Here is a 13960-nt window from a genome sequence, read left to right as displayed (position 1 = left end):
CGGCAGGCCATTCCACAGTCTAGGAGCAGAGGAAGAGAAGGTCCTCTGGGTAACAGTTGTTAATCTAGTTTTTGGTAGCTGAAGTGGATTCTTCCCAGAGGACCTGAGTGTGCGGGGCGGATTGTATGGGAGAAGGCGATCCCGCAGGTAGCCTGGACTCAAACCATGTAGGGCTTTAAAGGTAATAACCAACACTTTGTACTTCGCCCGGAAACTAATCAGCAACCAGTGAAGAAATTTTAAAACTGGTTTAATGTGGTCACCCCTAGGTGTACCAGTGACCAGCCTGGCTGCAATATTTTGGACTAATTGAAAAATAGTTAAAATATTATATATTTAGTTTAAAATAGTTTGCCTCAGCTAACACTACATGCAAGCATGCAGTTAATATTATGTCAGTTGATAGGATTTCTCAAGGTCCTTTTCGCAGCTAGATGCAGTTTTCTTGTAAAGAAAACCCCAATGGGACTGAAAGCTGTAGCAAGAGGACTACAGCTGTCATCTGCTAGCAGGTGGAAAGCCATAAAGTGCTAGTGAAACCATAATAACCAATGGAAAAAAAGAATACCCAGCAGAACACAAAACTATGTGGAGGACAAAGTGAAAGATCAGCAACTCCAGGAAAATGTGAAGTAGACATCTAAGCCCTCCACCAGGGACCCCAAAAGGGTGCCAAACTGGAAAACTAAAACATATACAGTAAAAGAGAAGAGCAGGCTATCATGTTACTATGTCAAATACTATAGTTTTATTGTTGAAATGGTGTCAGTAATGCCTTTGTTTGGCTGCACGGAAAGAAGGGCAGATATGCATGATGAAAAAGACACCCAAGATACAAAATATAAATTTTTCCAACATTCATACTGAAAAAAAGTGAAACAAAGTAGCCCTGATTTTGAAATGCAACATATATAGTCTGTGTCAGTTCTATGTAACATTTAAATATATACAAGATAATCACAGTTTCCATTCATAACAAAAATCTTTCTGTGCTGTGCTAATTCTACACCTGTAGAGGGAGAAGAAACTCAAGGGCTAGTTGTTCTTAGCAGCCTTTTCAAGATAGATCTCTTGATACAACCCATTATTATTATTATTATTATTATTATTATTATTATTATTATTATTGCTTGAAAAGGCTAGCAGCAGGCAGCCCAGCAATATTAGTCCAATATTAGACAGTGGCATAATAATGTGGACTCCAGACAGGATTTTTAGTTATCCCTGAAGGGATAACTAAATTTAGCCATTTATTCCAGTTCACTGCAATCCAGTGGCTGTTTCTACTAATCATAGCATTCTCTCCCCCCACCCCTAATTTGGAATGGATAATTCTACCCCCAGGGGCCAGTACAGGGTTCTAAGTGCTCAAGTCTTCCTTTCTGCCAGAAAGACAACTAATAGCCCTATTCTATGCACAGGAATATGTGAAGGAACATGAAGTGAGTGCCTCTGAACATGAGCAGATTTGCAGGCAGGACTTCCAGGTCAGAAGAGGGTGTGGGAGGGGGTGTTCTACAGAGGCCTGAATTATTATTATTCTCTTTTTGATAAAAAATAAATAAATCCATTGTTCTACCACTGGCTTGATTTATTCTGATTAATTAGTGGAGCTTGCCCTGAGCTGCTCACAGCTACAAGGGAAGCTTGGTGCTGCCACGCCAGCCTCACTAAACAATTCCAATTTTGACTTAGAGACTTCCACTGATAGTACAGATGCATTTTTTATTTGGTTGTGCTGCCTTTGGTTCAGGGGGAGCTCAAAGCGATTTTTGCACATCCTGTAAGGATCAGTCCTGAAACCCAATTTGATGGGCAAGTTATATAAATCACTATAGGTCAAGTCTTCATACATGCTCAGTCCCATGGAAGTAGTTGAATTCTAAATACTATATTTATTTGAAGATCAGTGTCTTGACTTCACATCATCGGAAGCTGAGTCTTGTTACTTTTACTCAACCAGAATTCTTACTGATTATGGGCAGGAGAACAGCATCTTCTTTCTGCTCAAAACAACAACTCCCCCTTTGTCATTGAAGAAATTCGATGAAGCACAGGTAAATGGTGGGAGTAACTATGACTCTCTTAGTTACTGGGGTGACAGCTATAGTATAAATCCTCCACCTCCCCGTGGCCCCGCCGGGCAACAAGTCTCTGGATTTGGCTGAGTGAGGATTATGTCACACCCACCCAAAATGCAGACTATGCCTGCTAACACACAGAGAGCATTTCATATGTTTCCCTAAAACTGCCAATAGTACCTCGCAAGGGTGAAAATGGGTGTCACGTCATCGCTAACCCTGAGATGAGTGGCACGAAATATGACAACTGACCGAATATCCCAAGCCCAGCTAGTTTGTTGCGGGCAGGCAAACCATATGCCACCTGGCTTGGCTGTGACCGTTTTATGTGGTAAGGGAGGACCCTATGGCCCATGTGGCATAAGGAACCCACCGCAATTAACCATACAGACCTTCCCAATTTTCCATCTATTGGGGGACAGGTGGAGAGCTCTTAATGATTACATTCCAGAGTTCAGATCAATACCATCAAGAGGAGTCATGCAGCGCACATATTTATGACCTGACCGAAAACTGATGGACGTGCCATCAGGGGATTGGTCACCCCCTACTAAAACAAAATGAGAGTTGGACCGTATATCCTTTCATTTTGAAATACCCGAATGCCTCGTCATCTAATTAGTGATGTACATGAATGGATGATTGAGATTCCCATTGATTTGATTTGATTCAATGTAATGCAATGCATTTTAGAAGTGCATCTTCCAGGCTTATTCATCATCAGCCTTCCAGATGCTAACAACAGATCCCCCAATATCACAATCTAGAAGCTGGAGAGAGGAGAGAGTTTTTGCCTCTCAAGAATAGACTTTCAGAGCACCTACTACTACATACCTACTACTTTCTTGCCTGAAAGTATCCAAACACTTTATACAAGAAACTAGACATCTAATACGGTTATTCTTAAAGATGTTTAAATGTAAGTTTTTCATATATTTGAACACAGATCTTTAAAACTGTGTGTTTGGCATACACACTTGGGGATGATCAGTTAGGAGCTCTGATTGTCCCTTTGACATTTCAGTAGTGAAATCACAGATTCAGTCGTATTTTTATATAGGGCCCAGTCCCAGTCCCCACCCTAATATTTCAAAATACATTTATTTTATTTATTATTGTGTTTATATCCCACTTTTTAATTCTTCTTGCAAGGAATTCAAGGCAGTTTACATGGTCCTCCTCCTCTTCTCCATTTTAACCCTCACAACAACCCTGTGATGTAGATTAGGCTGTGTCTGGCCCAAAGTCACCCAGGGAGCTTCATGGTTGAGTGGGAACTAAAACCCAGACCTCCAGAGTACCAGTCCAACACTTTAACCACTACACCACACTAGCTCTATACAAGCAATTATTCCTCAGAAGCACCCATGTCTCTAGCTTTTATAACATATAAAAAGGAATCACAACAAATTAACTCTTGCATGTGACAGCATTACACACTGAGAGACTCCAAAAGAAATGGCTCCTTGAAATGGCTACAGAAAGACACCCTGAAATGGTTCAAGTAACTTCAGGCTACACAACTTAGGTCTCAAAGTCCAAACCTACTACTTCCCCAAGTCAAATAAATGCTTGAGCCTCTAAAAAGGCATCTATGACCGGGGAAGAAATTTAAATCTATCCAAAAGACAAATCAATTAAAAATATTTACCAACTAGAAACGTATATAACTGGTAAAATGGGCACTTTTTTTTTTTAAAAAAAAAAAGTCAAATATTTTTTAATGCAAATACTTATAACAATGACTTGTGGCTTGTACTTTCTCACTTCCTTTTCACTTCCTGTCACCCAGGAAGGGTGCCTGCACCTGAAGGAAGTATGCCTTTCCCTCATTTAAAACTATTGCTTAAGTCCTATTACAATGTATGCAGATTTGATCCATTAAAGTGAATTTGATTAATCAACAAAGACCTATTTAAATTGGGTTACAGCCCTAAATGATACTTTCCTCATGTAAAAGCACATTAAGAATTAGGAGGAAGTAGCAGGCCCTATTTGCTTCTCATTCATTTATTGCCCTCCTGTGGCATATTTAAGTTAGTCTGACTGTCTGACCATTCATGTAGCAGAGCTGATAAAAGTATTTACCCACTACACACAAAAAAGAACCACTAAAGACAATCTGAACTGGACTAATACCTTAAGCAAGAGAAAGATGACATGTAAAAGAGGATCAAATTGCACTATCACTTCAGGCAGTATGAGATGCAGACATGATTGAAGAGGCGCTAGATTTGAAGTGCTGAATTCCAGGGAGGCACATTTTTTAAAATGGCTTTAGAACTAGAGAAGGAAAGAACCCATCAGTCTGTTAAACTTCAGCCCCTTCTCTGCTCCTCCTCTCACATCAGTACTATACCTGATGTTATATTACTAACTCAGTTATCACCAGCATTAAGCTGTGAGACTCTCTGATCAATAGGTACTTGACCTCCAGATAATGCTTTTACATTTGAAGAGGGAAATCATTTTATAAGGCAGAAACTTTAAATTGTTAGATTAACTTGTAGGTTTAGCTGATTAATTAGTGGAGCTGAGAGTTAAAAGGCATGCCTAATAAGGAACAACAACAACAACAGGTAATAAAGATGTTTCCAGTACTTACCGCATGATCCTAACATGTTTCTTAAGAGTAAGTCCCTTCAATTTTAGTGGAATGACTCCACTACACAGAACGGCAGCTTTCATAATTTTTGTCTATTAAACAAACAAACGGATCAGCTACTTCTGTGCTCCAGTGCAGCTGTACGAATAGGGAAAAACATAGATAGTTTATGGACAGACATCGCTTAGATAGCACCTGTTCAGTGTCAGCAAGTTCTTTGGTAGTCAAGACATTTCTATATAGGGTTTATTCAATACCAGCCATTCAAGTATTTTCCTCTGTAGTTTTTGTTGTGATTTTGTGGACTACCTCAAAGCACAGCATGGATAACTGGTGATTCGTGGGTCACAGTTTATGAATCTCTGCCATACGCCCTGATCCTATGCATGGGTTTACTCAGAAGATTGTTGTTCAGTATTCAACCAGACTTACTCTGAGGTAAGAGTGCATAGGACACAGCTGATTATTAAAAAAATAAAAATAGAATTACTGATGCTTCATTTGCAGAAATATGTTAGTACTTTTCCTGTGGAAAAAGTATCTTTGTGTGTTGAATACATGAGCTGCTGATAAAAAAAGAGAGTAATAATTTGGATCTTCTGGTCCAGTCCTCTAAATGGTTTTGGCATAAGATAGATAGATAGATAGATAGATAAGACAGGGTTCTTGCATCTTTCATAAAAGAGGCCATTTCAGCAGGTGTAGCACAATTCCCTCTTCTACACAACTATGAAAAACGCAGGAGCCCTGTGTGCATTTGCAGCTGGCCACCCAATTTTGGCAACTAATTAGGAGCCCAAGCCCTGCAATTCACCAATACAACCCACTAGAAACTTTGCACAAGTCCCATTGCATGAACGGAACCCGCATAAAAGCATCATATCACTCTTGTGCAGCTTCTGTAGATGGTGCCCCAAGATGACAGGCAGAGATTAAAGTGTTTTCACAGTAAAGTCATGCTGTCAGCACTGTTTTTTGTCCATTCCTCCAAGAAGTCAACAAAAATTAAAATCATCTGCTTGGGGATTTAAAGAAAAAAATTAGTGTAATACCATATAGTCCCTCTGGTACAGCATGGCTAAAGTCCAGAAGATTGCTAGTCAAGATATCTGAACATAACCAGTTGGATTCTCCATGAAGCCTTTTATAACAAAATCCAGACTGCAGTCCTAAGGCTTGAGGTGAAGTTGATGGAAACATAAAGAATCAGCAAAGGATTGTAGTTATTCTGTTATAGTGTCCTTCTATTTGAAGCCTGTTTGTATATCATTTAAGTGGATAAATGTATCTAAAGTGGTAAGCAACAGTGAGCCTGATCTTTCAAACAGTAGCTAGTTTTAAATCGTCCAATGATAATTTGTTTAGAGATTGTTTGATTATAATGCTCTAACCCTCTAGTTTTCAAAGTGTCAATGGTAAACTCCTTCCCAGTCTCTCTCGGGATGTGTGTGTGTGCAGCTTGAACCCATGTAACAAGGGCAGCTTCTTCAGGGGTTGCCTGTTTTATATATTCTCAGCCTATACAGGTTTATTCAAAAGGGCATCCTAAGGAATTCGATGGGACTTACTTCCGGGTATGTGAATATAGGATTGCAGCTTTTATTTGTTACATTGGTAGCACACTGTTCTTGTGAGGAGCTATATAATAACCCTGTGAGGTTGGTTAGTCTGAGAAATAGGCCTTGTTCAGACGACACGGTAAGCCACCGTGGTTCATTAACAAATGTGACACATGGTGGCTTAGTGTGTCGTGTGTGTGGAGAATTCCCTCCACACAGTGGGCAGATGAGCCAAGCCCACTAACCATCTTCTGCAAAATGGTTAGCAGGTGTCCATGGTGGCTCCCTGGTTGGGAACCCCATGGGTATTTTTTATTGTTTTTAGCAAAAAACAAACAAACAAAAGAGGAGAAAACAATGGTGGTGACCATAGAGTATGCTGGAAAGAGTGACCACCACTTCTGGTGATACTCTTGCTGCTGCGGATATTTTCTATGGTCTGTGGCCATTCCCCCCCCCCCCAGCCCCATTTTCAGAATGGAGTAGCTGCCAGCTGCCTGTTCAGAGTAAAAAGTATACTGGGGTGCTAAGTTAAACTGTGCTGAGGTAAGCAATCTACCTACAGAGGGTGGGTGGGTAGGGGAACCATGAGGTGCAACATGGTTCCTGTTCATGTAGCAGGCCCCCTTGCACTGGTTAAAGTCCCACTCCACGTGGTTCCCCTGCCCATCCACTGCCCTTGCGCTTCTGAATAAGGCTGTAATGACTTGCCCCAAACTGATCGCCCACGAGCTTTATAGCTGAGAAAGAATTTGAACTTTGATATCCCCTGTCTAAGCTTAACTTTCTTATGTTACACCATGATTTATCACACTACTGGGTTCCAGTAGAAATCAGAGAACAGTACTGTGATAAATCTGAGGTGACAGGTTCCTGCACCTTTAATTCCAACAGGTGCAGCTTGCATAGCTACATCTTTTGCATTTTGCCATTCTGCTTCAAATTCACTCAGAAAATATAGCAGTAGGCCTTGTTGCCCATCTACTCCACCTACCATGTGCTGACTTACTGTAACATTCATCACCAGATGTCCTCATAGTGCCTAGAGGTTCCAATGCAGCATCTAACTCTGAACACCAAATGACTTCTCTGATCTTAGATAGAGCTTAAACACTTACTGTACAAGTAGTTTTACCATATGGTAGTCTAAATCTTAGAGGTTATGCAGGGATATTTGGCTTAGACACAATGCTATTAACAATAATAAAATCATGGCAGTTGAGAGTTATGCTCGGCTGTAAAATTACATTAGTGCTATACTCAATACTTCATTGTATTTCAAACATTAGAAGATATAATCAAATATATACAGTTAGTCTGCATAATAATAGTAATTAGAAAAAAATATTGCAGAGCATTTTATTTAGAAATAACACTCAATGCCAGGAATTTTATGTTAAGAATATAAGACAAGTCATGCTGGATCAGACCAATGTCCCATCTAGTCCAGAATTCCGTTCAACCAGATGGCAATAGGAAGCCCACAAGCTGTCAGGTTTCCTGGTTCTTCAGGCAAGCACACATCCTGGTAAATTGACAGAGGACACCCAAATCAGTGAGACTTCTTTATTGCAGGAAATCCCATTACAAAACTTAATGGTTACACACTTCAGAAATCATATAGCTGATGCCAGTGGCTATAAGCTCCAAGAAATTCCAGAACAGTCAAACACTAATAACTACTACTGTGACGAGATCCCCATCAGTGTGGTTTCCCCATTGCTATCTCCATGGTTATGAATGCAAGGGAAGGTCAATCCATACATGGGTTCCAAACCCGGACAAGGGAGGGGGATGATTCCTGACATGATCCCTCAGACAATCAAAGGAGCAAATTCCTGAAAGGCCAATCAAACCACCCAAAGAGAGCTAGTCCAACTTCGGATCATATGTTGGTAACTCAAAGGCAATATGATCAAGGCTTAATCAACAAGATCATAGGGAAAGGTAAACCCTCAAACAGAAGGAGTTCCATGCCACTGCTTTTGCATGAGCAATTCCTCACCACATGAGTCCAGGCAGAGGAAAGAAGTTCCAACAATCAATGATCAAGCCCAGTCTGCTGGTGCACTGAGCTGATGACAAAGCCACACAATCCTACATGGTTTGGGTCCAGGTTACCTGCGGGATCGCCTTCTCCCGTACAATCCGCCCCCCACACTCAGGTCCTCTGGGAAGAATTTACTTCAGTCAGTGAAAACTAGGCTGACAACCATTACCCAGAGGACCTTCTCTTCTTCCACTACCAGGCCAGATCTACACTACTGCTTTAAAGCGCTTTATAACAGTTTTATAGCGCTTTAAAGCAGTTAAAGCACTTTATAACTGTTATAAAGCGCTTTAAAGCAGTAGTGTAGATCCAGCCCTAGACTGTGGAATGGCCTGCTGGGAGAGATCCGCCAACTCCACAGACTTTTTGAATTTAAAAAAGCTGTAAAGACTGATCTCTTCCGGCAGGCCTACCCAGTCGAATTTTAAAATGTCTGGCTGTTATTTTAATAATGTAGTAGTTTTATATGTTTTTAATCAGTTTTATATTTTTTTAGTATTTTTGTATATGATATTGTTCCCCGCCTTTATTATTATTATTACTATTATTCCACAGCAAATGAGAGTTCAAGTATATGAAAAGTCTCACAGTACTTTCCATGGCAAGTTCTTAGTAATACAAAGTTCTACTCAGGAGGGAGCATCTGCAGAGTGCCCCCCAGAGTCTCAGACAATGATGGATCCAAACCGGGAGGTTTTCCGGGGATTCAGAGCAGGTATTCTTAGCAAAGGCTCCTCAACTTTGCACCATCTTAAAAAGGGAGGTGTAAGCCTCTTCCAGACCACTGGACAGACAGGGGCTTTGGCCTTTCAGCAATGCCCCTGTCCAAACAAGGTGGCACTGCTCAGCCCACCAAATGACACTTCAGTCTCAGCAACCCTTTTGAAAACTTCCATCCTTTCTTTATCAACTTCTCCCAGACAGCTTCTCTGCCAAGGCTGAGGCAAGCAGTTGGCTTGCGTGGAGTAAGGGCACTCCCACATCTCTGCTCTGAGAATGCTGACAGAAATCAATTCACACAGATTGTAACATTCCAGAGGCCGAACAGGCCCAAAGCCTTCCAGATTATTTATGATTAAATTTTAGCTAAAAGATACAAGGACCCCATGGCCATGCCTTAACTATCCCTGACACAAGCAGGACATGAGTGCAAATACTTGCATCTTCTCAGCAACTGCTACATTATCTCTGATACTAGAGGTAATATTTAGCCATCAGGTTTAGTAGTCATTGATAGCCTCATCCTCCATAAATTTGTTTAATCCCCCTTTAAAGCCACCCAAATTGGTTGCTGTCACTACATCTTGTGATAGCAAATTCCGTAGTTTATCTATGTGTTGTGTGAAGAACTACTTAATTTTATCTCTCCTGATGCTCCGAGCACTCACCTTCAGGGGATGTTACCAAGCCCTAGTATTATGAGACAGAGAAAAAACCCTTCCTCCATGTCATGTCTCTCCACCTTATTCCCCCCCCCCTTCTTTTTAAGCTAAAAGGCCCAGATAGAAGCTTTCCTCATAGGGGAATTGCTCCAATTCCTTGATCATTTTTGGTTACCCTTTCTAGCTCTACAATATCTTTTCTGCGGTGCATTGACCAGAACTATGCACAGCATTCCATGCATGGTTGTATCATAAATGTGTATAAAGGCATTATATCGGCAGTTTTATTTTCTATTCCTTTCCTAATGATCCCCAACATGGAACTATCTCTTTTCACAGGAGCTGTACACTCGGTCGCTGGGTCTTTTCACAGGAGCTGTACACGTTTTCATCAAGTTATCCACCACGACCCCAAGATGGTCTTGCCAGATAATAAAAACCATTCTGACGTCTCTCCCTTGATCTCAAGAACTGTGTGAGTAGCTCCACATGCCCAAGGAAATTTTGGACTTGTGTGTCTTGAAAAGTAGCCCCATGCCACATGACAAACCATCCATCAAGTATCTCAAATGAAATGAGAAAGACTTGCCATTGCCTCTTTTAATTTTGCTTCTTTCCTTTCTGTCATCCGTATATGACAATTGGTAAAGTCATTATAATAGTAGTGGCACAAATCTGCAAAACAACTTCTTTCAACTCTAACAAACATGAAATGACAGGCATTGCTGCCTTTTTAAAGAGTTCCCATCCCAGTAACAGCCATATTTGTCATCACTCATCCCTTGAGAGATATCGCTTGTGTGCTTATAAGAGATACTGTTCTCTTGTAGCAGAAGAGAGGACAGATTTTTTAAAGACATCACACCCATGTTGTATGGTTGTCTGAACATTCACATAGCATGAATCATATTTTCACTGATATTAAACTGTTGGACATCCTTGAAGAATGCTTACTCAGTAGAGCTGTACTTTCTGATTTTTTTCTAGCTCAGAAACACTCATCATCTTAAACACACACAGGAGCAGGATTTGGAAAACAGTAAGAGGCATGCATATTTTGCAGTAAAATCAATCTTAGGCTTGGAACACTTTACACATGCATGTACATTTTATTATTGTGTACACTTGATGATTGGCAGCTGGATACATGGAGTGACTCCATTGACCACAATTTCATTTAAAGTAGTATTAAAGTTCTATCTGTAATGGCCCATTCACATATCAGTTGTGGTTTCAATAACTACAGAACACAAAAGCATGTGTGAACCAGCCCTTAGAAAATGGGAAGTGGAAGTTTTTCAAAAGTGTTAAAATAAGTGTTTTCTTGGTCCTCAGTGGCTCCTAGTACACATTATTATGTTTTTTATGCATAGATCAATGGCAGACCACATGACCTGGGAACTTTTTTCTGATACTCTTAAATCCTTTGAACTATTTTCCTTTGCTGAATTTTCTCACAGTCAGATCTGCTTGAGACTGAGACTACATCCACACATTCTTCTGTCTGTAAACAAATTTTGCTCTTGTGTGTTAGTAGACAGATACCAAGTTATCTCATCATCATCCAGGGTATTTAATTACTATGACGTCCTCCATATGTAACATGACCTTAGTGCTGATCTGTGGGCCATTTTGTTCCTTTATCTATTAGCTATTTTGTTCTGGCCATTTCTTGCTTTATTAATTAGCTATTTAAGTAGAAACTGTACAAGGAATGGTGTATGTAAGTGCTTTGCCAATTGTGCATGTATTAAGGAACTTATTAAATACATAGACTATAGCAAAACATGTTTATATTTTTCTGATTTTAATTACATTAAAATTGACATTTTTAGTTGGATTTATTTTGTTTTTAGCGAAGATACAGGGATTGCCTACACCAGCCGTTTATTTCTGAATAATATCGAGGTCATCCCTACCATGCCACATGATGTTCACCTACTCCTGTGGTGATCCAGAGGGAGAGGCGGGTAACAAATAAAATTATTATTATTATTATTATTATTATTATTATTATTATCATCATCATCATCATCATCATCATCATCATCATCATCATCATCTCTGGTCGACCGCTCAGTTATTCAGGAATATCGCTGATTGCTTTTGTCACAGTTTTTCTGGCTCTCTCGCTACAATCCCGAAGTCTGTGGCTGGTGTGTCCCCCCTTCCTGAAGCTGTTGCTGTTCGGTGAGAGTTCCTGGCTCGGCGAACAGCCAACCCACTGTCAGGGGCATGTCCAGTGGTTTCAGATGTGTCTGGGAGTGGACGTCTCCTATTTTTGGCACATTTTTGATTGGTTATCGGCATGTTTTGGTGCTGACTGTATTTAATTTTTTTAGCACAAACATATCAATGCACAGGAGCACATTTTCAACACAGTACCTCCCCTCCCCTGTGTTTCTATGTATTTGCTCTAGTGTGCATCTTGGAGGAGTTATTTAAAAAAAATAATCCGTGCCTCTTGCCCATCTGGCCTGTCCCACCCACTTCTGCTGATGCATATTCGGAACTGGTGTCATGGAGCACCCCTCTGCCCACAACGACTCTCCTTTATTTGTGGGAAACTTCCCTCATGTGTGCCCTGTGAGCAATGATTACGGAAGCGGGAAACCTCGCAATCACCCCTCCTCCCTTTTGAAAGGGCTGTAGGTGTAGATTAGGCCACAATGTAGAGAATGAAGGATTCAACGGTGTAGTATTTTTTGCAATAGGAGAAGCCAGACTGGAAAGAAACCCAATATCCTACATCAAGAGAACACAATCCTTTTGTGTTCTGACCTCATCCCTGTTGCATAAACTGAGAGAAAAGTTTTCTTGGACCTGTAGAAGGGCATTTGTTTACTTAAAAATAAAAGAAATATTATGTCAAGATCCAAGAAACTACTTTTTGGTTTGGCTGAAGGTTTCAGACGCTCCTCCTCCCTGCCATGTTACAATAGTCCAAATGGGATGTAACAAAGGCATGTGTCACCATGGCCTGAACTGACCTTTCCAGGAATGGGTGCAGTTAGCACATTACTCTTAGCTGTGTAGATGCACTCCTGGCCACTGCCAAGACTGCATCTACAAGAGTGCATCCAGATTCTGGGCTGAATCCAGGAGTACATCCAAAATGCAAACCCAAGTCTTCAAGGGGATATGTAACGCTATCCAAGACAGGTTGAATCCCCACTCTCTGATCTTCAACTGACTAGGAGCACCTCTGTCCTGTCTGAATTAAGCTTCAGTTTCTTTGCCCCCATCCAGTCTTATTACAAACAACAGACACTGATTCAGAACATTTCTATAGCTTCCTATGCCACAGTGACATTCTACTACTATTTTTTGGTTCTGTGTGAATGTTTTGAATGCCTCTCACAGCTAAATCGAAACAGACATTTTCAGATAAATGTCTATTTTGTACTAAAGTTCTTGGAATATGCAATTAATTTTAATACTACATCAGGGCCATTTCAAGGTATTTTCGCACCCTAGGTGAGGCAGAAGTCCTCCTCCCATTTTTGAACAATATGAAATGGGTTCATGAGGGGGGAGCACAAGTTTTCTAGGATATTGATATCTTCTATTTTATTTATTTATTTCTTCAACATGGCAACATTTATCAGTATCACTGTAATGTAAGGTGTTTGGAGTATTTGTTTGGAACATAGAGCTTCTCCACACAGGGCTTATATCATGCGATCAAGATTGGTCGCTCATGGAAGTTTACGGGTCCTTTAGACGATGTCGTCGACCTCCAGGGTCCTCCCTGCGATTTATGACCTTTATCCCGCTTTCAAAAAGATCAGAGATAATGCAATAAGGAACATTTTTTCCAATCTATCAGCTGTGTGAAATGACAGGGTTGCAATATAATCACAGCGCCATCTATTGGCTGTAAAACAAAACATATAGAAACATAGAACTTGCAGAGAAAGGACTTTCCTTGATTCAAACCACATGTCCCCCAATGTAAAGGAGATTGTCTAATTCCCTCAAAGAATCCAGGAGATGTGGGATTTTAGCCTCATGTGATGAACCCCATAGTATATGCATTGTTTAAACCAGTGGTCTTCAAGCTGTCGAGACACGAGATCCACCTCTGATTCCCAAGCTGCAACATGGGACTGACTTTTACATTTTCACTTTTTGTTTATATGAGATACACCCACACCCACTATATATATATATTATATATATATATATATTCTATTCAAAAACAAATCCCATTTCACAGAGAATCAAGTGACAACAATCATGAGTGCAAAGCAGTATGGGTGGGAATCCACACAGTCATACAA

The sequence above is a fragment of the Elgaria multicarinata genome, chromosome 5, assembly GCF_023053635.1.
Source record: "Elgaria multicarinata webbii isolate HBS135686 ecotype San Diego chromosome 5, rElgMul1.1.pri, whole genome shotgun sequence".
NCBI lineage: Eukaryota > Metazoa > Chordata > Lepidosauria > Squamata > Anguidae > Elgaria > Elgaria multicarinata.
The sequence above is the reverse complement of the archived record's forward strand: the minus strand, read 5'-3'. Positions refer to the sequence as shown.